At 50.1% G+C, this 23481-nt stretch overlaps 1 long non-coding RNA gene across 2 annotated transcripts in view; it reads left to right on the forward strand.

Moving 5' to 3' along the window:
• LOC123000251 (uncharacterized) overlaps positions 1-23085 on the forward strand; it is a 65473-nt gene extending 42388 nt beyond the window's left edge. The window contains exons 4-9 of one of the 2 annotated variants that reach the window (XR_007190852.2): positions 4070-4209; positions 7321-7433; positions 10689-12358; positions 17626-17892; positions 20295-20475; positions 21350-23085. This is a non-coding gene — a long non-coding RNA (uncharacterized LOC123000251). Of the gene's footprint in view, positions 1-4069; positions 4210-7320; positions 7434-10688; positions 12359-17625; positions 17893-20294; positions 20476-21349 lie in introns of those variants that run through there. The other variant, XR_008958281.1, reaches the window with a different exon arrangement.
• Positions 23086-23481: the final 396 nt, after the last annotated feature.

Genomic DNA, 23481 nt, shown 5'->3' on the forward strand with positions numbered 1-23481 from the left:
CAGATGTCCCTGGGAATGGCCGAGTGGAACCTATGTAGTCACGGACCCCGGGCTCAGCCCTTGGCTGGGCCTGTGGAAGCTGAAGGGGGAGAGACAAGGTGCTTGCCTCTCCAGGAGTTCTCTCAAAGGGAGACGGGCTGTGGCAGGGGTGAGGTGAGTAATTGTCCCCTCCCGCATCACTGCCTCCCCTTCTCTCTCACTGTGAGAGAGCTCCCGAGTTTTCAGCCGGGCACGTGGCAGCCCAGAAGAAAGACGGTGTTTCTCAGCGTCCCTTGCAACTAGGCATAGCCACGTGCCCGCAGAGAGGCAGACGGACTTGTAGACTGCACATCGCCCTAACCCCTCCCCCCTTCCAGGCCACTGGAACGAGACATTGGGGGCGAGCCAGGCTGGACCATGTGGACGGGGACACCCTCCCAGGACGGCGGAAAGAGACACAGGAAGCCCAGCACCCCGGTGACTTCGCAGAGCAGAGCCTTGGGCTCTCTCAGGAGAGAGCGATGTACTTCCGTCTTGTTCAAGCTGCTGTTATGTTTGGTCTCCCGGTTAGAGTTAGAGCTGCCAAAACCTATTCCTTGACTAACTGGGACGTAGAGTGCTGGGATAGAAAACATTCGTGTGTGGGACACTGGCTTCCCAGTCGGGCGGGTGGGCGCATATAGGCAGACTGGAAAGTTGGTGTCCCTTTTTGTGCTCTGGAAGATCTGGTAGACCTGTCATCTGTGAGCGATACCGTGATAAGAAGACCACACGCCCTCTGAATGGCGAGGGCTGATGGCTTCCTGCTTCTTTCAGCAGATTCCCAGAAAAGACCGAGGAGCTCAGGTGTGATTAGTCAGTCGGTAAGTGGCGATGGAAGGCAGTACGCTCTGCTAAGGGCGCCTCCTGCCGCTGCCTGCAGTCTGGGTTTGGTAACTTGGAGCCCTGCAGGGCACTGAAAGCCAACTGCTTCTCTACCCCAAATGGAAGGGGTGACCTAAGTTGGCTTTGAAAAGACAGCCTCAGTAGGAGTTAAGACTATGGCCCTGAGCCTTTCCCAAGCTATCCTGGTTAAGAACTTGCTCTCTGCCAGGCAATGGGAGCCAGCCCGGCAGCCAAGATCAGATTAAGGGTGTTGCCTTCCCACCCAAGCCTATTGTCTCAGATGGCCTGAAGATAGCAACCGGGAAGCTAAGAGAGGGGTCTGGGCAGAGCTCAGAAGCCAGTAAAAATACAGCCAGAGTTTTCAGCCTGACAAACTCTGTCGGGACAAGACCTTTGGCTGGAGTTACCTGCATATGGAACCGACTAGAAGCAAATAGCCCGGAAGCCTGAGAGAGGCATATTCTTTAATGCCCACTTCAGAAGTGATTCAGATGTGACTATGGAAGATCATGACCCTACGAAGAGCCTCCCAGAAGGCACAGCCAGGGGCCAAGGAGGACAGAGACCAAGGGGGTTACTGCTAGAAAACAGAAGGGTAGGAAGTCTTTCTAACTTCCAACTGGCCTCATTTAGTAGTTGCTATGGACTCATGCCATCTGCATAGTTTCCACTGTTTTCTTTTCTGAGTAAGGGTTGTTGTTGTTTAATTGTGGTATGTGGTTCTTGTTCCATCTTCGTGTATTGGAGGAGGTGGGAGGGCAGGGAACTTGCCTTTTAGTGTGTTGGTCTCCAGGCTGCAAGTAACCACCTCCAGACCTGATTGAGGTGTTGGGTGCAAGACAGCAGGGTACTTGGGGCTGTTGGCCTCAAAAGGTGGGGTTAGAGTTTCCCACGTGAAGGAGACGGTGATCACAGATAATTGGGTTGCTGAAGGGGTGGACTGTGCCAGAGGTTGCTAACTGAACCCAAGACCCATTTTCCCCTTCCCTCTCATGATCACCTGACTTTTAGTGACGCCCCTTGCCACCTTGCCACCCAGGATAAAACTACGTTTCCCGGTCTCATTTGAAGTGTATGTGACAAAGCAACTAAGTTTTGGCCAGTGGGATGTGAAGAGTGTTGGTACAAGGTCTGGATCATACTGTGAGAGGCCCAAAGTACTTTCTCGTCCCCTTTCCCCTGCCTGATGGCTGGAAGGCAGAGATGTTAGGCAGCCATGTTGGTCCATGCTCATGGGGCAAAACATTAAGGGTGGTGGATCCCAACAGCACAGAGCCGAGCCAGCATGCCGGTGAGGACTTTTATGTGAGGGAGAAATAAACTTGCTCAAACCACTGGTATTTGGGGGGGTGGGTTGGTTTTTTTTTCTGTTTATTTGTTTCTGTTAAAGCCGCGGAGCCTCTCAGTGACTGTGGAGGCACCCCCATCACTGCAGTACAATGGAGTAAGTCGTCTAGGAGAGGCACGCGTAAGGTGTCGCAGAAGCAAGAGCCCTTATTTCTGTTCGGGGGAAATCTGGGAAGACTCCCAAGAGGGGATGGTTGAAATGAGTCTTGAAGGATGACAGACTTTTCCAGATGCACAAGTGAGGTGAAAGGGAAGGCCATCCTTGATAGCTGGACAGTTTGAGCAAAGGCTCAAAGTAGTGAAAGCACCTGACGAATGGTTCAGATACATAAAGAGAGGGGCAGTCCGGGGAGATGGGGCTGCTGGGGTAGATGGGGCTAGCTGTGAAGGACCTTGAACGTCATGATAATGGCGTTCAGACTTTGCCACTTGGAACCGCTGAAGGGTTTAGCAGGGAAGTACCATGATCTCATTTTTGTTTTGTTTTCAAAAAAAGATAAATCTGGCAACAGTGTGTAAGATGGATTTAGAAGAGAGAGCTTGGGGGCAGAGGGAAGGAATTCTGTAAATATAAGTCAATTCTGATTTTCCCACAGAAACAGTATTACAATAGAGGATTACGCTCCTGGCCAAGGGCCTGATATACACATTTTTATAGAACTGACTACAAAACCAAACCCAAGTAGCGATAATGGTATACCCATAATCTGTACATTACAAAGTTTCTAAATAGCATATGAATAATTAAATAGGGCCACACAGTAACCAACCACATAGATGAGACAACCTCAGTCTCATTTCTGCCTTTTAAGAAATTTATTGTATCACAAAAGCAATCTCTGTTTATTTTTTAATGGATTTATTGAGGTATAATTGACCTGTAATGAACTGCACATTTTAAAAGTGTGCAGTGTGATAAGTTTTGACATGTTTATACCCCCTTGAAACCATTGCCACAGTCAAGAAGACAAACATGTCCATCACTCTAGAAGCTTCCTCCTATGTAACTCCTTCCTCCCACCCCTTCCCCATCTCCTCCATCCTTAGGCAATCAGCCACCTGCTTTCTGTCACTAGAGATTAGCTTGCATTCTCTGGAATTTTATATCAATGGAATCATACAATATGTACTCTTTTTTGTCTGTCTCCTCTCTCTGAGCATAATTGAGACTCGTCCATGTTACAGTATGTATCAATAGTTAGTCCCTTCTTGATGCTGAGTCATGTTCCATTGTATAGATATACCGCAGTTTATCCGTGGCCCTAGCGGTGGACATTTGGGCTGTTTCCAGTATTTGACTATTACAAATAAAGCTGCTATGTGTATTCATGAATAAGTCTTTGTATGGACATATGCTTTCATTCCTCTGGGTAAATAGCTAGGAGTGGAACGGCTGGATCACACGATAGGTGTATGTTTAACTTCTTAAGAAACTGCCAACAAGTTTTCCTAGGTGGCTGTACCATTCCGTATTCCCCAATAGCGACGTAAAAAAGTTCCAGTCGCCTGGTATCTTCCTTAGCTCTTGCTGTTTGCAGCCATTCTAACTGGTACGTAGTGGTGCCTCTTCCGGCATTTTCATTTGCATTTCCCTAATAACCAACGAGGCTGAGCATCTTTTATGAGTTTACTTTTTATCCATGTATCTTCTTCGATGAAGAGTCTGTTCAAATTTTTGGCCTGTTTTTAAATTGGGCTGTTTATCTTCTTGCTAATGAGTCGTAAAAGTTCTCTATATACTTTATATACTTGAAACGGACTGCTTCAAGTACCACTTTAATATTCGCTTTGCAAATGTTGACGAATTTAATCTTCTCGACACCCATAGGTAGGTACCATGCTTTTCCTTCACTTACAGGTGTAGAAAGGCGTGGCACAAGAAGGTTGAATAACCAGCCCAAGTTCGTGCTTTGCCGGAAACCGATCTGCAGGATTGATCCCCGAGACCCGGACCCCGGAGCAGCCTGGGCTTTCACTGTGATGTTACACCGCCTCTCTGTGCGTATCTTGTTCTTGCTTTAATCCTGCAGTGGCTCAGAAAGTGCAAAAACACTCACACCGGAGTGGTGGCATTTGGAAGTCCTCTTCTGGGGAGATTTTCATGGCGAACTTTTGAAGAGACTGAGGCAGGGGCCAGTCCCATGGCTGGGTTGATCACAGGCTCAGGGACGTTATCAAGGTTCTTTCGACTAAAATGCTCACTATCCTGTCGGATTGAATGAATTACATTATAAATCTTTTTTAATACTTTGTGATACAGCCATCTGAATGTCTCATCCATTTCATTTGAGTCTTAGTATTCATAGTGGCCATGGCTGTAAGAGATACCGACCAAATGACGGGTGCGCATCATGCGTTGTGCCCGTTCAATCACGACGGTTATAGTTCACTCCCATCCAGCCATTTTGCGATTTAATTGACATTTGGCTGGTGAATTTCCACCTTTCCTGATCTGAAACAGTTACTCCTGCAAAATAATTGGAAGGTTTTGTGTTTTCATATTTTTAACAAATGTGTTCAAAATTCTCTTAAACTCTTCATTTGAAAAATTTTCCAAGCTTAGATTGAATTTTTAATAGGTGACATATTTACATGGTTTTCAGTAAAACTTATGATGGAAACATTTCCAAGTAATTATTTTCAAAACGCTCTCTTCTTAGCTTACATTTTATTTGAAAAAAAGCTGTTCCTCTCTTACTTATTGTTTAAATATTCCCTACAGCTGGATAGGATGGATTAATTTGTCTGAATTATCTGCTGGGATCACACGCTACTAATAGTCGCTTATGGTAGAAAAGGTCAGAGAAGCTAGAACCTACTCATATTTCTATGAAAGAGAAGTGCCTGAGTCATCCTTAAATTTGATTCCCAGAGGACCCGTGGGCTAAGGAAGAGTTTCCTATGATAGCCCTCTCGTTTACAAAGTGTGCAAATATTCTTGTCTCAGGCATCGTTTTTATGAAACCAATCACGCTGATAACACACGGGAGCACTTGCACGGCGATAACTGAAACCATTCCTTGAATGTGGGGTCAGAGTGGGAAGGGTCCCCCAAATACCGCACACAGAGGTGCTCACCCTCAGCCTCGGGATTCCTAGATAACCTTCCGGGACTTGGGACGGCCTGAAACTGGGACCGAGGGAGGGCACTGTCTCAATCTACTTATTAAATATTGGATAAGTCTTAAATATCTAGATTAAAAAAACCAAACAACACCTGACTCGGTATTTACACGCCTCACCCAAAGGGTCACATCTCACACTTTGCTTTGGAGACCAAGATCTAGGGAGGAAGTTTGTGCAGGACCAGCTGAGAGATGCCTGCCTGCGGGTTGGACTGTGAGGGCAGGAGGAGGACTCCTTTGGGGGAATCACAGCTTTTCCTTCGAATTAGAAGGAAAACCCAGGCTCCCAAGCTCCTCAGCAAAGGGGACCATCTAATAGGGGCACACATCACCTTGTCCTCTGCCCCCTCCCCCTTGGCCACCCCTCAGAGGGGTCCTTTGAGCCATGGACAGTGGGGAGAGGGCACCAGAGGTGGGAAGGGGCTGCCCGTGCTGTGGGGCATTTTCTCTGGGGGGCTCCCTGGTGCCCCTCTCCCCAGAAGGGGCCTCCCGTTAATGGCCGGTTGAGGGGTGGGGACCGAGCTGCAGGCAGCTGCTGTGGGTGTTGGTAGGGAGCAGAGCCCTAATGTGGGGCCTCATGACCCCAAGGCTGGAGTCACCCCAGGAGGCAGGACCTGGCAAAGGGCTTCTCTTCACTGCTGCCAGGTTTACAGAGCCTTGCGCTTGGAAGATCCTCTGTAAATATTTGTCGAATTCACTTGAATGGAGTTGAAATCTCATTTCCTGATTCCAGCAAGATTGGAAGTGCAGGCTGGGTGGGCTGGGCTATGATTTGTTCGGGGGTTGGTGGGGAGGGACGCAAGGCCCGTTGGGCGGCTCAGCCCGGGGGCGGGGGGGTGGGTGGGTGGGTGGAGGTCTGGAATTGGGAAGAGCTTCAGCCATTCCTCCCTTTTGCCTGCCGCTACTTGTCTGACGGTGCCCAACCCAGATGAGGGTCCCTGGTCATCTTGGATGCAGGGAAACTGCAGGAGGGAGAGGCCAGGAGGGATAGGGAGGAGCCAAGTGAAGAGGACAGCCATGTCCAGAGTGCTAGGGAATGTGTGTGCATGTGTGTGGAAGCTGAGTTTCCACTGGACAGTCTTGGTCCTGATCTTCCAGGATTTTCCTCCCGAAGAAGCTTCAAGCCAGTTCAGCCCTCCCTGGCCTGGAGCGTAGGGAATGCGCCTGATTTTGACAACGGGGAAAACCTGGGCCCCTGTGCTCCCACGTGCTCAGAAGCATGCACACACCTGCAACGGTACTTGCAGACTCGCCCAGCCAGCCCCAGGCACACGTGTGCCGCCACGTGCACACATGCTTGTCTGCACTTGGTCAGACCCACTGGTGTGAACACACGTATGTGCACCTCCAGAGACTGCCAGTACCCCCCAGACACATGTCATCCCTCAGGCACAAAGAGCCAGCCCACAGGTCCCACTCAGAGGGACATGAAACAGACGGGGTCCCCGGGGCTGCATGCTTCTCGGAGGCTGGTGTCCACCCAAGTCAGAGCCACGCATACAGCTGCTGGCGTGACACAGGCTCCCATTGTGCTGCCAGGCACAGGGGGACAATGAGGGCCTGTTTCCTCCAGCTCCCCACAGCACTGCCCAGCAGCCCGGGACCTGGGAGCCCAGCAGGCTGGGGCCTGGGAGCCCAGCCGCCTGTTTCAGAGGATTGGGGAAACTCCCCAGAGGACATGTTCCGCATGAGGACTTCTTGGGGAACCCCAGGCTGAGGGACCCAGAGAGTGGGAAGGGAGATTTGGGATTTGCCCTTGTCCTGCCTGGGGCGGGCGCGGACCCTTGCAGGTCTAGGAGGGGAGTTCCGGTGGCTCACCAGACCAGCACGTGGCCACTCTGTGTGAGTCTGAGTTTTCAGAGTGTGGAGGCTGCAGCCTGCAGGCCACGTGACCCTCCTAAGGTCCCCATGACCAAAGCCACTGTCATCACCGCATTTTTGTTTGGACATCTTCATTACTTTTTCTGGCATTTCTCCCCAACAGGTGTTTACCCATCGAGGCTCTGACTGCTGGTGGAGCACTTCCTGGGCACAAGGCCCTTCTCTGAGCACTGGGGCGGACCGCTTCTCTCCTTTTAGTCTCTGTGACAGATTTGCGTAAGTCTTGAGTTCCGGGCGAACTGAGTTTTCTTGCTTTCTTCCAAATACAAAGCCTTTTCCTTTCTTCCTGCTTTTTGCTCATTCACATACTAACAAACGCAAAAACATTTATTGAGGATAGACTTACAGACAAAATAATGTGGTATTTTTATTCATTATTATTAGTATTCATTGTTTACCTAAAATTCACATTCTACTGGGCATTCTGATTTTTATCTGCTAAATTTGGAGACCCTACTTGAGCACCAAGTGTGAGCCAGATCCAGGGTCTGCCCTCAGGGAGCTCCAGTCTAACAGGGAAGACTGACAAGTAACACATCCCTACCACAAGGACGGGTGGAGCTCTTATAGGGAAATTTCAGGGTACCGTGGGTGCTCGGGGAAGGGGAACCCAACCTGGCCTTGGGAGGTCCGAGAAGGCTTCCTGGAGGAAGGGCACTTAAGTCTGACTTAGTCTGTTCAGGCTGCTATAACAGAATACCAGAGACTGGGGGGGCTTATACACAACAGAAATTTATTTCTCACAGCTCTGGAGGCGGGAAGTCCAAGCACAAGGCACCCACAGATTCAGGGTCTGGTGAGAGCCCCCTTGTTGGTTCACAAACAGCCGTCTTCTGGCCGTGTCCTCACATGGCAAGGGAGCTCTCTGGGGTCTCTTTTATTATAAATTATAATAAAAGTATAAATTATTATCAATGGGTACTAATCCCCTTTATGACAGCTCCACCCTCTTGGCCTAATCACCCCCAAAGGCCCCACCTCCTAATGCCATCACACTGGGATTAGAATTCCAGCATATGACTTTTGGAGGGACACATTCAGTCCATGACAAGACTTAAAAATTAAGTGGGGAGAAAGCCACAGGGAGCACTGCCGTGTGAGAGATGAGGTCCAATTCCATGCAGTGGCCCAGGAAGCCCCACGTTTACATGGCTGTCTGCCGGGTATGGTCAACTGGGAAAGGGCTGAAGGTGTTTGGAGGCCAACATGCCAGTGCGTGGAGCCTCTGCTTTCTATCAAAGCCTGAGGCAAAGGAGGACCCATGCTGACAGATTGAGTGCTTGGTGCTCAGAAGGAGAAAGGGCATGGGTCACTTGGACCTTGTGCCAGGGACATCCTCCCTTCCACCCGATAGCCCCCCAGCGGGGGCCGAGGCAACCAGGCGGTGGCTGGATGTGAAGGAGGGGCTGTGGCCAGGCACAGAGCTGAGCGTGCATACGTGTGACCACCGACAGCTTCGAGAAGCGACCAGGCGCCTGGATGCGTGATATCTGTTATTGTCTCGCTCCCGTTTGGGTTTGCAGGACTAGGGCGTCAGCTTCGGAAACACCCGAGTGTGAATCCTGACTCTATTCCTTACTTAGCCAGATCATCTCCACGGAGTTCCGTAACCTCTCTGAGCCTCAGCTTCCCTCTTCGTAAGAGGGGAAAAATTCCACCTAAGCTTACCTTAAAACAAAACAAGCCGATGAATTAATGGGACAAGGCTAATTCTGCGAGGTTGGTAAGAAGATTGAATGACATGATGTATATAAGAAGACAGGCACGGAAAAGCCTCCATAAAGGGGTCATTTTCTACCCCTCCAAGCACCATACCTGCTAGTCACATGGCAGTCACCACATGAAAAACAGCCACAACAACATTTATATAATGCAAAGCAACCAGTTAGATTTTTCTAAGTTATTCTTACTTAAAGACAGAATATAGTACTCTTTTTTCCTATCCCAGTGAGCTTTTCCTGTGATTACAGTTTTTCCTAAAAAACAAAACAGAACTATTTTTCCTAAAGTAGGAAGCATTAAGACTTGTTACTCATTCGTGGTTAAGATTTAAAGAAGTACGAGTAAAATTAAATAATTGACTAATTAATTAATTTTTTGAAAAACAAACAAATCCAAAGATCTGGGCACAGTCTGCATTTCCATCACCAAGTTTCTACTGATAATCAACGACCACGGAAGCTGCTTTCCTTGTTGCGATGGAAGCATTTCTCTGGGGACTGTTGCCAGAACCCTCGGGAAGCAGTGGGCCGTCTGTAACTCTTCCTGGGCCCACTGCAGGAGCTACCCCAAGAGGAGAATTGAATCTGGGGATCGGTTCTGCTAATCCCAGGTAAGCCTGGTTTCCCTGGGCCCTGCATCCTCTGGCCCCTGCTTTGCACGCCCCGGAAGGCCTCTGTTATGGACTGAAAGTTAGGGGCCCCCGAATTCACACACTGAAGCCCCCACCACCCGGTGTGGCTGTACTCGGAAACAGGCCCTCTGAGGAAGGAATTGAAATTCCTCGAGGTCAAGGGTGGGGCTCCACCCAACAGGACTGATGAGTTTGTTAAGAAGAGGCAGAGACGCCAGAGATGGGTTGCTCTGGTTGTGTACCCGCCGGGAGGAAAGACCGCGCCAGCACGGGGTGCACAGGCCGAGGTCTCCGAGCCCTCTCCTCAGACACCGAATCAGCCAGCACCTTGATCTTGGACTTCCAGCCTTCAGACACAGCGGACATACGTGGCTGTTGCTTGAGCCACTCAGGGTGTGGTCTGTGCCGGCGGCCCGAGTGGATTAATAAGCCGCTCTGTGTCTCCCCGGCCTCGCCGGCCCTCGGCAGCTTTGTCTCAGACCTGCGCCCGGGCGCCCCACGTACAGACACAGGATGGGAGCTCACCCCACGGCCCTCCTACTCGGTGGGTTACCCCAGCAACCGGGCTCCCACGGCTGTCCCCTTAATCAACCTCTGATCTTCCTTGAATGGGTTTCTTTGCTCACTGCTCCGAGGGCAGCGGAGTCTATGAACTGACATGTTCCAGGGACTTTTCATCCTCAAAGTGCTCTTTTCTTCCAAATCTGTGTTTTAAAGCGTGCCCCAAATGGCACGGCAGCGTTTCATATGGGGATCTCGGTTACCATCTGCAGAGCCCTCGCTCTGTGTTCTTGTTGGGGGGGGTGGGGGAGATGGGAAGGACCCCGCCCCAGGCTGTCTCCTCTGGGCTGCCGTTCCTTGGCTCATGCTCTTCCTCTCGGAGCTGCCTTCCCCACCTGCTGTTCACTGGCCAGCCCAATCCTTGCCCACCGCCCCCGCTTGGGGGCCATCCCTCCTTTCCCACATGTTACCTCCCGGGTTAGACAGTCTGCAGCCTCACCTGTGGTTGACCAAGGGCCAGTTCTGTGCCCTCACGCGGGCATTGTGCTCAGCGCCTACCTTCCTTCTCTCTTTCCATCCTCAATGGTAAACCCTCTCTTATCATCCCCGGTTTACAGGTGAAGAAACTGTGGCTCACTGAGAAGAAGTTCCTCTCCTAGAACCAGCCAGCCGGGGAAGGAGGTGGATTCACACCGTGTCTCCCGATAATGAACTGCATCCCTCCTCCCCGCTCCCCGCACTGTGCCCGGCTCTCCGTGCCCCTGCTAACCCGTCATCCCCGAGCCATTGCCCCCTTCGCTCTGTCTGGCGCACCATTTGCTCCCCTGGCTACCGGTCTTCTGGACTCTTTATTTTCGTTCCACTAGGACATCACGCCGAAAATCCCCAGCACCCATAAACAGCCTGCACAGGTGGACCCTCAAATATATTGGGTGAAGAAACAAACTATTTCAGGACGCCTGCGTGGCCCCGTCACTTAACCGTCCAACTCTTGATTTTGGCTCAGGTCAGGATTTCAGGGTCATGAGATCCGGCCCCACCTTGGGCTCTCAGCTGAACGTGGAGCCTGCTTAAGATTCTGTCTCTCCTCCTTCCTCTGCCCCTTCCTCCCTAAAAGAAAAAAGAAAAGAAATAAAAGAAGAAAAGAAATGAGTTCTTTTTTCCCAACTAGGAAACAGAACGCTGGTGCCTGACTTCTGCCCCTATACCATAGCACCCAGCATGGGGCCAGGCACACCGTGGGACATTCCTGAGGGTCCTACTCCTGCCTCCAGCTGCTTGTTACAACCCCCCCAGCTGAGCCAGATGAATACCCCTGACCCCCACCCCCGCTGCCAAAACTGACTTTTGCCATGTTTGCTAATATTCCTTTTTTTCTCCCCTTGGAATCAACATTAGCTTTGCCAGGTCCCTTCCCTCGGCCTGACAGGGATGGGGTAAGAGCATCTGGACAAACTTGGGGTGTGCTTTCCTTGCCTTGTCAGAACAGCAGCTCCTATCTGGCTGGCAATGGGCTGGGAGCCAGACCCCAACAATGGAGGCCTTGTGAGCTGGCCCCTGGGTTATGCTGGGAGCCCGCAGTTTAGCACACACACAGCCCTTTCTGGTGCCACCTTCTTATCTCCTGCCACGGAGCCCTTGCCAATGCCGAGGCTGCAGCCCCACCCCTGTAATTGCGTGTCCCGATAGAGCATTCCTGGGCTCTGGCCACCCCACCGTTAAACATTGACTTAGGATGCGGGGAGCAGTCACCACAGATCATGGGAGCTCCTAACTGCAGGGTCCCCGCCGGGGGGTCCCGCACTTCTCTTCCCAGGGGTCCTGGGCTGACTGAGAAAGCTACAACATGAGGCAGGCGGCCTTGGCTTCCCAGACCGCTGAGTGAGTGTGTTGTGAGAGCCCCGGGCCCTTTGGGAAAGGAAGGTCTTTCCCGCCTCCCCCTTCTTTCTCAGGCTCTCTCCCTGCGTAGGCCCAGCCTCTCTTCTCATCTTCCTCTTTCTTCCTGGGTCTGTCCCATGGCTCAGGTGGAGGCTCTGCTGTGTCCTTCCCATGCAGGACTTGAGCCCTCTGGGAAAGCTAGGGTGTGGTAGGGGGAGCAGCTGGCTCCAACCCCCTCCCACCTGCCCCAACATCACCCTCCTGGCTTCGGCAGGCCCCTAGGGCTGTGTGCTCCAGACGCAGGGAGGACGTGCTGGGGTGGGTCACTGGCAGACCCCTGCTGTCCCAGGACTTCCAGTTTAGAGGAGGACACAGGTTCCCAGCAAGTCTTCAGGTGGCCAGTGTCGTGGTAAGTGACAGGGGAGTGCTGACAGGGGACTCGCCCAGTGGAAACAAGCACTGGATACTTTGCACTGGGACCCATTTGTTCCACGTACACCTCCGGTATGGTGTTACCCGCTGTGTCATTGACCTGGTGCGGGAGGGCGCCTCTGGTTGCCGTGTGGAAAGCAGCAGCAAGAGGGAGAGTGAACATGTGGAGCTGGGGGTTGGAACAGCACAGAAAGAGGTGACGGGGGGCGGGCGACAGGCTGGCAGTGGAGACGATGGAGAAAAGGAACTGATTCCAGGCCGACTGGACGGTAGACTCGGAAGGTGTGGGTAGGGAGGCGGGAGGCAAGGGAGGCGGTGTCTGGCCTGAGCCGCTGGGTGGATGGGGGAGCCATTTCCATATGGGAAGAGTGGAGACAGCACATATTTGAGGCTGGGAGGGGAACCAAGAGTTCAGCTGAAGCACGTTACATTTGCGATGTCCAGGAGATAACCCAGCATCAGTGTCCCTTCCTGACGCGTCACAGAAGCTCATTCCCCACGGCACGTGTCTCTGGTTGGACTGTCACTCACATGGCTCCACTCCCCCAGTGCACAGCAGGGCATGACCTCGGGTGGGACAGTCATGGCACCCACCACCTGGACACAGAGACTGGTCTTGGAGTGGGCACACAGCGCTCGGGGTCACTGAGGAAGAGGGGGCTGCAGTCTTCTCTTGAGTCTGTGAGCCGTAAGGAAAGGGAAGGCTGGAGCTGTCGTGGCTTCTCGGCCACCACATGGAACGAGGCAGCCCGAGAATGAAACCAGCCCTGGAAAATGGAGTCAGGAAACGGAGAGAAGCTGAGTTCTGGTAACATCGTTTGAACCTCTGGATCCATCCACGTTTAAAGTCAGATCCGCTGGGGCGCCTGGGTGGCTCAGTCGTTAAGCGTCTGCCTTCGGCTCAGGGCGTGATCCCGGCGTTCTGGGATCGAGCCCCACATCAGGCTCCTCCGCTGGGAAGCCTGCTTCTTCCTCTCCCACTCCCCCTGCTTGTGTTCCTTCTCTCGCTGGCTATCTCTCTCTCTGTCAAATTAATAAATAAAATATTTTTAAAAAAGTCAGATCCGCTTTTTTGATCCATTACGTAAACTAATAAAATCTTTTGATTTCCCTGGAAGCTAGTTTGAACACTCTGCCTGCCACTGAAAGACAAGGCGTAAGAGTCACGCAGCATCTCGGAGGAGACGTCAGTCAGGTGGGCCTCCCGGAGCAGAGACAGATGCCAACGTGGAGGAGGCCAGGTGCTGAGGAGGGACAGCCAAAGGGGACAATGGCTGGAGAGGGATACGGAATCCAGGGACATGTGACAGTATCTCCCAAATGATTCCAGTATTCACTTTTGTTTTCTTTCTCGAGTTTTTAGCTGAGCACATGGCCCTTCCAGGTGAGTGCGGCCATGAAGCTAGGTCTGGCCCAAGAGATGTGCGTGCTAGTGTTGTGGGGGCTCTCCATTTCCCACCAGATGGTGAGAGCCATTGGAGCTCCAGTGCACAGCGTGGCCGTGGACACTGGTGGATACTGTCCAATACCTGGTTCAAAACCAAGGCACCCCTTCCCCCAATCACCAAGAGTGTTGTCTGCTCGCCCACAGTTCAGTTGAGTCTTTCTCTAGAAACTGCTTTGCCCAAACTTATGCCTCCTCCCTGTGGGGATCAATGGGGGTCTGCATCCAGTGATGGGTGGGATGACGAGCCCAGCTCCCGGTCTCCATGGAGACAACTTGGAAGGCCACCCCAGCTCCAGTGCTCCCGTGAGGCTGGCTGGGTCCTCTGTGGTGGTTACATCACCCTTGCCTAGTCTTGCTTCCATCCTCCCTTCCACGGGGGTTTATCCCAAGAGCACCCCCCCAAAACACCTTTCTGCAAATCTCCGCCTCTGAGTCCGCTTCCTGAGCAATGCAGCTCAGGACGGCAGCTGTCTTACACTGTGACGGGAGCAGCCTGTGGACGACAGTGACGTCAACGGCACAAGAAGCTTGAGTCTTTCAAATCCACCAACTACTGTATGAGCCCTGGACCGTCAACTTCCACGGTAGAAAAACAAACTCACAATGGCGTTTGAGGTCTCTTTGTGACGGCGGTCTAGACACGTTCGGACTGATGCAGGATTTGTTATCAAGAAGTAGAACGTCGGTGTGGCAAAACCGTAAGCACGAGGCCCTGGGTTCTTGTCAGACAGCGGGCCCGAAACTTGAGGTTGAAAAGCTGAGGACGCGTTACGTGAACCAGTCGGTAACGCTAACTCCTGCAGTATTTTGGAAGACAGTTCACATGTCTATGGGGCCTCTGGTTCTAGAGCAAGGGGTTGGAAAAGGTCCACATGTCGGTGGGGACAGTCGTCCTCGCACATTTAGCAATGTCCTCATGAGACATACGCTCAGAATAGATTCAGCAGTTGGTCAGCAGAGAAGAAAGTGAATGGAGCTCCGTGAATGGAGACCCTCTGTCTGTGGCCGGTCATCTAAGCTGGCAGAGAGTCCAGTATTTGAAGCTGCCATGTGCCGAGAAAGTCAACTGCTTTTGTACCCCAAACTGAAGCGACGACAGGAGGGGGCCGTCAAGAGGCAGCTTCCCCAGGAGGTAAGACTGTGGTCTGAGCCTTTCCCGACCAGCTCAGTGAAGAATGCCCCACCAGACAGGAGTCAGTCCAGCGGTCCAGGTCACAGGAAAGGTGTTGCTTTTGCCCTCGGGCCCACTGTGTTAAGTAACCTCACGAACTATCATTATGTTAAGAGAGGGTAGAATGGACTTGGTGTACAGGCTGGTAAGTAAATATGCATAAATCTTCAGGCTTAGGAACTGGGTCTAGATCAGCTTTTTGGGTGGGGTTACTTGTGCATGGAACAGACTGGAAGTAAACTAATTCTCTTAAAATAGTTTTATTGAGATTCAGTTCACATACGATGAAGTTCACCCTTCTAAAGTGTTTTAAAGTGGTTTTTAGTATATTCACAGAGTTGTGCAACCACCACCACTAGCCAGTTCTAGAACATTCCCATCACTCCCAAAAGAAACCCTGTACCCACTGGCAGTCACTCCCCATTCCTCTCTCCCCCAGGCGCTGGCAACCACTAATCCACTTTCTGTCTCCATGGGTTTGCCTATTTCTGGACATTTCATGGAAACATAAATCATACAAGATGTGGCCTTTTGTGTCTGGCTGCTTTCATCTAGCGTAATGTTTTCTCGTTTCGTCCGTAGGGTAGCGCGTACCGGTATTTCACTCCTTTGTATTCCACTATACAGTCACATCACATTTTGTGTATCCATTCATCAGCTGATAGACTTCTAGGTTGTTTCCACTTTTTGGCTATTACAAGTAATCCTGCTGTAAACGTCCGTGTACAAAATTTTATGTGGATGTGTATTTTCAGTTCCCTTTTGTACACATCCAGTAGTGGAATCGCAGGGTCATAAGGTGATCCTGTGTTTAACTTCTTGAGAAACTGCCAGACTGTTTTCAACCGCAGTATCTCACTGTGGTTTTTATTTGAATGTCCTCGTCAGCTAATTATGTTGGGCTCTTTTTCATGTGTTTATTGGCCATTTGTATATCTTCTTTAAAGAAACATCTATGCAAATCCTTTTTCCCCTTTTAAGTTGGATTATTTGTTCTTATTGTTGAGTTATAAGTGTTCTGTATATATTCTAAATTCAAGTCCCTTATCAAATATAGAATTCGCCAATATTTTCTCCCATTCTGTGGGATGTCTTTTAACTTACTTGATAGTGTTTTTTGAAACACAAAGATTTTAATTTTGATAAAAACCAATGATTTTCTTTCTTTCTTTCTCTTTCTCTTTATCTCCTTTCTTTCTTTCTTTCTTTCTTCCTTCCTTTCCTTTCCTTTCCTTTCCTTTCCTTTCCTTTCCTTTCCTTTCCTTTCCTTTCCTTTCCCAAGATTTTATTTATTTATTTAACAGTGAGAGCCAGAGAACACAAGCTGGGGGAATGACAGAGGGAGAGGGAGAAGCAGGCTCTCCAATGAGCAGGGAGTCTGACTCTGGGCCCTATCCCAGGCCCCTGGGACCATAACCTGAGCCAAAGGCAGACACTTAACCGACTAAGCCTTCCTTCCTTCCTTCCTTCCTTCCTTCCTTCCTTCCTTCCTTCCCTCCTTCCTTCTTCTATTCTTGTGCTCTTGGTGTCATATCTAAAACAAACAAACAAAAAGAAAAAGAAAAAAACAATGTTTAATTCAAGATCACCAAGTTTAACAATTGCATTTCTTATATCACCCATTTTGAATTAATTTTTATACATGGTGTGAGGTAGGGATCCAACTACATTCTTTCAAATGTGAATATCCAGCTGTTCCTGCATCATTTGTTGAAAAGACTATTCTTCCCCCTTGTGTGTTTGTTTCTAGACTCTCAATTCTATTCCTTATGCCAGTACTACACTGTCTTGATTACTATAGTTTTGCAGTAAGTTTTGAAATAGTAAGGTTAGTGTAAGTCTTTCAACTTTGTTCTTCTTTTTCAAGATTGTCTTGGCTACTATGAACCCTTTGCAATTCTATATGAATTTCAAGATCAGTTTTCAACTTCTGCAAAAAGGGCAGGTAGGATTTAATGGGGATTACATTGAATCTGTAGATCATTTGAAGGAGTATTGACAACAATATTAAGTCTTTCAAACCAAAGACGAAAGATGACTTTACATTACTTAGGTCTTCTTTAATTTACTTTTTAAAAAGATTTTATCTATTTATTTATTTATTTAGAGAGAGAGAGAGCACATGCGAGTGGGGGGAGGGGAGAGGGAAAAGGAGAGAGAGAATCCTTTTTTAAAGAGATTTTATTTATTTCTGGGAGAGAGAGAGAGTGCACGAGCAGGGGGGAGGGGCAAAGGGAGAAGTAGACTCCCTGCGGAGCAGGGAGCCCAATGTGGGACTCGATCCCAGGGCTCTGGGATCATGACCCAAGCCAAAGGCAGATACTGAAATGACTGAGCCACCCAGGTGCACAGGAGAGAGAGACTCTTAAGCTGACTCCACACTCAGTGCACAGCCTGACGCAGGGCTCGATCCCACTACCCTGAGATCATGACCTGAGCCAAAATCAAGAGTCAGACGCCTAACACACTGAGCCACCCAGGTGCCCCTGGTCTTCTTTAATTTCTTTTAATGATATTTTGTAGTTTTCAGTGCACAGCCTAGAACTTCTTTTGTTAAATGTACTCCTATTTTATACTATTATATATGATTGTAAGCAAAATTATTTTCTATATTTAATTTTTGTAGTGTTCTATAATACGTTTTTGAGAGGAATTAGTTGACCAAAGTCTACAAGCCTGGCCTGTACAACTTTGGGATTGCTCAACTCCTAGAGAAAATCAGGAGTTCCCAAACCTGCACCAGCGAGAAATGGGCCGTGAAAGCTGTAACCTCACTTGCCCCAGAAGGGCATATTCTTCAGATGTGGCCCTAGAGGACAACCGACAAGGAAGGAACTTCCAGAAGGCAAAGCCAGGGACCACAGGGAATAACAGACAAAAGAGATGTTTTCAGGTAATCAGTACCAAGGAAACTACTCCTCTGGGAGGCAAGTAACCTTTGGAATTCTTGTCCCGGCGAATCTACTAATTGCTCTGTTCATGCTTCATGTTTTCTAATTTTTCCTTTCCAGAAGGCAGTTTTAATTGTGGTTCTCCTATTCTTACCTCCTCTTACATATATGCATATTGCTAGTGGAAAGGACAAATAGGTAAGTTGCTTTTTAGTTTATATTCACTGGACTGATATCTGAACTTCCTACTAAGGCCTGACAGTCACCAGAGGGCCTGGGCTTTGAGCTGGTTGCAATAATGGGTGGGACTGGAGCGCCTGGGTGGCTCAGTCAGTTAGGCATTTGCCTCCTGCCTAGGTCATGGTCTTGGGGTCCTGGGATAGAGCTCCACATGGGGCTCCCCACTTGGTGGGGAGTCTTCTTCTCCTTCTCCCTCAACCCCGCCCTACCACTCGTGCTTTCCCTGTCTCTCTCTCAAATAAATAAATAAAATCTTTAAAAAAAAATGGATGGGACCTTGTGGGTCTGGGCCGTGGGCAGGAGATTAACATGTTTCACGTTGGCTGAAAGAGTGTGTTCACGTGGGTGGCCAGAGGTGCAGGCCACGGCAGGGAATGATTGCTTTTCTCTGGTAGCCACTCTCCTCTTCTTTGAGAGTGGTGAAATATTGAAGTGGACTCACTGCTGCCCAGCAAAAGACTCTGTTTCCTAACTTCCTTCGCAACTTGGTGTGGGCTTTGATCGAGTCTGAGGGCAATGCAGTGTGAATGGACATGATGCCTGCCACTCTCAGGCCATGCCCTTCAATGGAAACACGGCTGGCTTCTCCTTCCCCTTCTCCCTTTCCTTCTGGCTGGGAGGTTGAAGGGCTGGCAAGGGCTGGAGCCTCCATCTTGGAGGGGAACTGTGAATTCAGGATGGCAGAGCAACAGATGGAAGAAGCTACCATATCACACCTCTGCTGCCTTCCTAGCCTTCTCATGCGGGAGTGAAACTTCTACTTATCTGACACACTGTCATGGGGGACTTCTTTGTTATGGCAGCCTAACTGTTAACCTGGCTAATTCAGGAAGTTTGTCTGTTTTTAAGATGGGAGAGACTACAGCATATTTCTATGCTTCTGGAAATGACCAATTAGAGACAGAGAGATTGATGAGCAGAGAATGGGGGGATAACCAGGGAGCAAAGTTCTTGAGGAGATAAAAAGGGATGGAGTTATTCTTGGGCTGAAGAAACTGGGATGCTTGTTCCATTGTGATAGGAGGAATAAGAAAAATTGGTGCAGACACAGAGAGATTTGTGGATTCAGTGGTGGGAGGATGAGAGAGGTTCAATATATTTGCAAGCAAGTAATGTCACGATAACACAGGAATCTTTATTTTATTGGACTCTTGCACACAGCACTGGTTCCCTGACACACTCACCACCGATCCATGCATGGTTTATTTTTATTTAATTAGCTATTCGTAATGATGTAATAGACACCTGCAAAATCACCACCCAAACAAAAGCCTTGACAATGACCCACATCTTACATATATGGTTCCTCCTCCCTATCCCATCCCCCTCCCTCCCCCACTCACAGTGACTATCATCCTGAATCCTGTCTACCACATTCCCTTGCTTTCCTTTTTATATGGTTTTATAATGCCTATGTATATTTCCAAATATTATTTACATATATTTTATTTGAACTGTTTGTAACCTCAATAAAAGAGTACCGTTCTCTATGTAATCTTTGGGGAGTTCCGTTTTTCAGTTAATTGTATATTGCTAGGAGGTATCCATTTATTTTATGTCACTGTGGCTCTTTACTTAACCTGCTGTGTGATATTCCATTGTGTGAATATACCACAGTTGATTCAACCACAAGCCAGAGAATCTGGGAAAGGAGAGTGAGAGCAGGAGGGGGCTGATAGATAGAGAGAAAGTGAAGGAATCAGCAATCTGGAGAGTTCTCTGAAGCCAGAGAACTATTTAGGGGCTCTTGGGCTAGGGAGCTGAGAGGCTCAGAGGTGATGGAGAGAGAGTGGGAGGTGGAATTTCTGATTTCAGAAGTGGTGAGGCTTTGGGTGACCATACAGTCTTCAGGGATAAATGTGGTGGCGCAGAGCTAAGGCTGGAATTACTGCAGATGAGGCGAGGAAGTGAGAGGTCAGGTTGTGGGTGTGTCTGTTTAGGATAGCGGCAGGTGGGGGAGTAGAGGAAAAGAAGAAGAGGTCAGAGCTGGGGGTCTTCTGTGGGGTAGGGGCACACCTAGGAGGCTGGGAGATGACAGGGATGAAGAGGGAGGAGGGTGGAGCTGGAAGCAGGGGTGTCAATGGTGCGGGGCTTTGGGAGGGGATGGGAGTACGGGCTGGAAATAACAATGAGGAATATAATAAAGACAAATTCCACTTTTTAGTCCTCAGGTGCAGAGAATATGAGGATAAACAGCCTCCCTTGAGAGGGCTGCAGGGAGCTGGTGGCTCAAGACCAGACGAGGAGGAAACATTCCAAGAAGAGGTTGAAAACAGGGGAGTGTGCTGACTGATGCAAGAGCTCCCGAGCGCATTGTGCAAGAGAAGAGGAGAGGGGTACAGCAGGTGAGGCAAGCAGGCAGGCCAGGACTCAAGTGAGGCAGGCAAGCTGTGGTGGGAAGGTGGGAAGGGAGGCCCTAGCTCTCATGGAAGGCCAGCCTTGGCTATCCCTCACAAGCTAGGAGCAGGGTCATCGCTCGGCATCATGCCCCCCATGCCACTATGTCACCAACCCTGTTTGTCCCACGTTCTTGATGTATCTCATGGGGGTGGCAGTGGGGAACCAAAAGTCAATACTTGTTCCTTGGGTCCAATGTGGAGTCAGGGGAAACCTGGGTGGAGAATCGCCTGGGAGGTGGGACTGGAAGTCTTGCCTCCACCTCTAAGGGGATCCAGAGATGCAATCTGGAGACCTCATGTCACCTTCCTGCCAGTTCAGGTAGGGCCTGCTGGTCCCCATGGCCCAGGGCTAGTCCAACTTGCCCTGTCAGAAGTTTTCTGACCCCAGTATGAGGGTAGAGTCTCCGTCTTGGCTCTCAGCGAGGCCTCTCTGAGGGAGGAGGTTTGGCGGGAAAGAAGAAGGGGTAAAGCCAGCCGCCTGGGAGCTCAGGACGTCTGTAAGAAAGACATGGGCCTGCCCGCCATTGTTCTTAAACACAATCAGTACAGAAGAAAGGAAAAGAGCCCAGCCCAGCCCCAGCCTGTGTCTCTATGGTCTGAGGCAATGTTTCCTTCTGGATTTCCCAAATGCACTCACCTCAATTATCCTTCGAGTATGAAAGCTTGGCGTGAGGGTGAGGGATCACCAGACACAAAGTCCTCCGATCATTTTCTGTGCCTCATCTCCTATAATGACCTCAAATGTAACTCAGCCACTGCCTCTTCCCCATCCCAGAAACCCACAACCTTCCCAGCTGACGCTTTCTTTTCCCTCCCTCAGGACCATGGGCCGTAGAAGATCTGAGTAGGAGCCCAGGGATGAACACTCCCAGGTGGCAGGAGAAGAGGCGGTTATGGGCAGATTTTCCTGTGTCTCCATTGTTTAGCTCTCAGTAACTCTGTGCCCCCAGTTCCCCACCTCAGGGGGAGATGGGCTATCTGCTGTGCTCACCCACCCTAATGCAGGGGCACAATTCCTATCGTGGAGACAGGAGCCCCCAGTCTGATGAGGGAGCCATGACCTCCTGGCTATAGGACCCCCTGAGCCAATGCAGTCTGGTCTAACCCACTTTGGAACACAGCCCTTGAGAATGGAGTCAGGGTGTAGGGAGAAATAAAAAATCACTTCGTAGGTCGGGAGAGCAGATCTGGCCCTGTGATGTGTCTTGTCACATTCTCAGCAAAGTGTGGGCTGGTCACAGGCAGCATTTTTCTGGGTTTGGATGGAGGTATCTGGGTCAGGGAACAAATTCAGTGCTGGACACAAGCGATAGAGTTTTCAGCCTACAGCAGTGGGTACCCAGAAAAGGTCCAAAGGCACATTACTTTGAATACACGCTTGGCCGATGTCAACAGAGACTCAAAATAAGAGTGGCTCAAACAAGATAGATGTGCATTTCCTCTTGTGTGGCAGTCCAGGCGCAAACAGTTTGGGGGCCAAAATGGCACTAAGGACTCAGGCTTCTCCTAACTAACTTGCTATGGTGACTTCTCTGTGGTGCTATTCTTCCCAGGAGGATCCAGGGTGGTTCACCAGTACAAGGGTTTCCAGACTGAGGGAAGTAGGGGGAAATGGGTCAAGAGGGGCTGCTCCCCTCTTTTTAAGGACTATCTCTGGAAGTGCACACCTTGTTTTGCTCACATCCTACTGGTCAGAACTCTTAGCTACCCTAGCCTTTGCTGCAAGGGAGCCTGGGAAATGTAGTTTTTGTTCCAGGCAGCCATGTAACCAGTAAACACTTTTTGTTCTATTGGAGAAAAGGAAAAATTGTTATCAGGACCAAACTAGCAGTTCTGCCACATGAAACCCCAAGTGCATGGAAAAGAGGTTCTTATGCCTGTCTGCCCTGTACCTCATTCCCCTGGGCCACAGTGTTGGGCAAGTGACTTGGTCTGAGAAAATCATAGTAACACATCCCCCTGGTCAGGACCACAGCCATTGGTCCAGGACTGGGCACATGACTCAAGCAGAGCCAATCAGAGTTCTTCCTCGGGACTTTCTCCTAACCAAATCTGGTAGCATGGTGCAATTTCCTTTCTGGTCCTGAAACCATGAGAATGCAATCCTGAACTGCCCAAGGTGATTCTCCCTACCAGAGCAAGGCAAAGCCTGTCTGCTGAAGAAATGGAGCCACCAGCCTCTGAGAGACAGAGAGAGGAGAGAATCACCCAGCAGGGGGAGTAGGCCTCAATCTAGACCTTCCTGGAGCCTGCTTTATCCTTGCCCTGATTGAGCCAGCTCGGCAATAGCACCTTTTCACCAAGCTGATTCAAGGTGGGTTCTGGCCATCAGCCACCCAGTGACCTGACTTACCATAGTACTGAAAGTGGTGTTTTGTTCTTCCTGGGGGCATCAGTGGGGTGGGGGTGGCAGGTAGACACAACTGAGATCCACAACCTGGAAGAAAAGAATGCGGGCTCCAGCCAAGCTCTATCTTTCTCCTGCACATTTGCCCAGAAGCATCTTAAAGTTCCCACACAACATCTCACAGTACTGGCTGCTGGGTTTCTTTGCATTTTCCGGTCGGTCCTGTTTCCTGCAAGGAGCCAGCCCAGCTGTGAGGAGGGGGTCTGAGGAGGGGCAACCCTCACAAAGGGCCCTTTCTCAGCTGGTCCCTGCTGTTATCAGCCAAACCTAAACTCTGAATCACCTGCATCCGTGGGCAGCCCCGTAGGTGGGGCTGCTTGATTCCCCTCTGGGCCTTCCTGCGTCAGGACCTGTGAGTGGGGGCGGGCTCTCAATAAAGGTTCATTGTTTTCTGTCCCCTCATTGCTATCAAGGTTCTGCCTAAGACCTTCCTGGGCCCCCCTCTTCTTCTTCTCTTCACTCATCCCCTGTTCCTGGCCCTGGTCCCTCTGGGCACTCTCCCATTCCCATAGTACCTTGTAGACCAGCGTAAACTCCTCAGACAA

The sequence above is a fragment of the Ursus arctos genome, unplaced genomic scaffold (genome assembly GCF_023065955.2).
Source record: "Ursus arctos isolate Adak ecotype North America unplaced genomic scaffold, UrsArc2.0 scaffold_8, whole genome shotgun sequence".
NCBI classification, from domain to species: Eukaryota; Metazoa; Chordata; class Mammalia; order Carnivora; family Ursidae; genus Ursus; species Ursus arctos.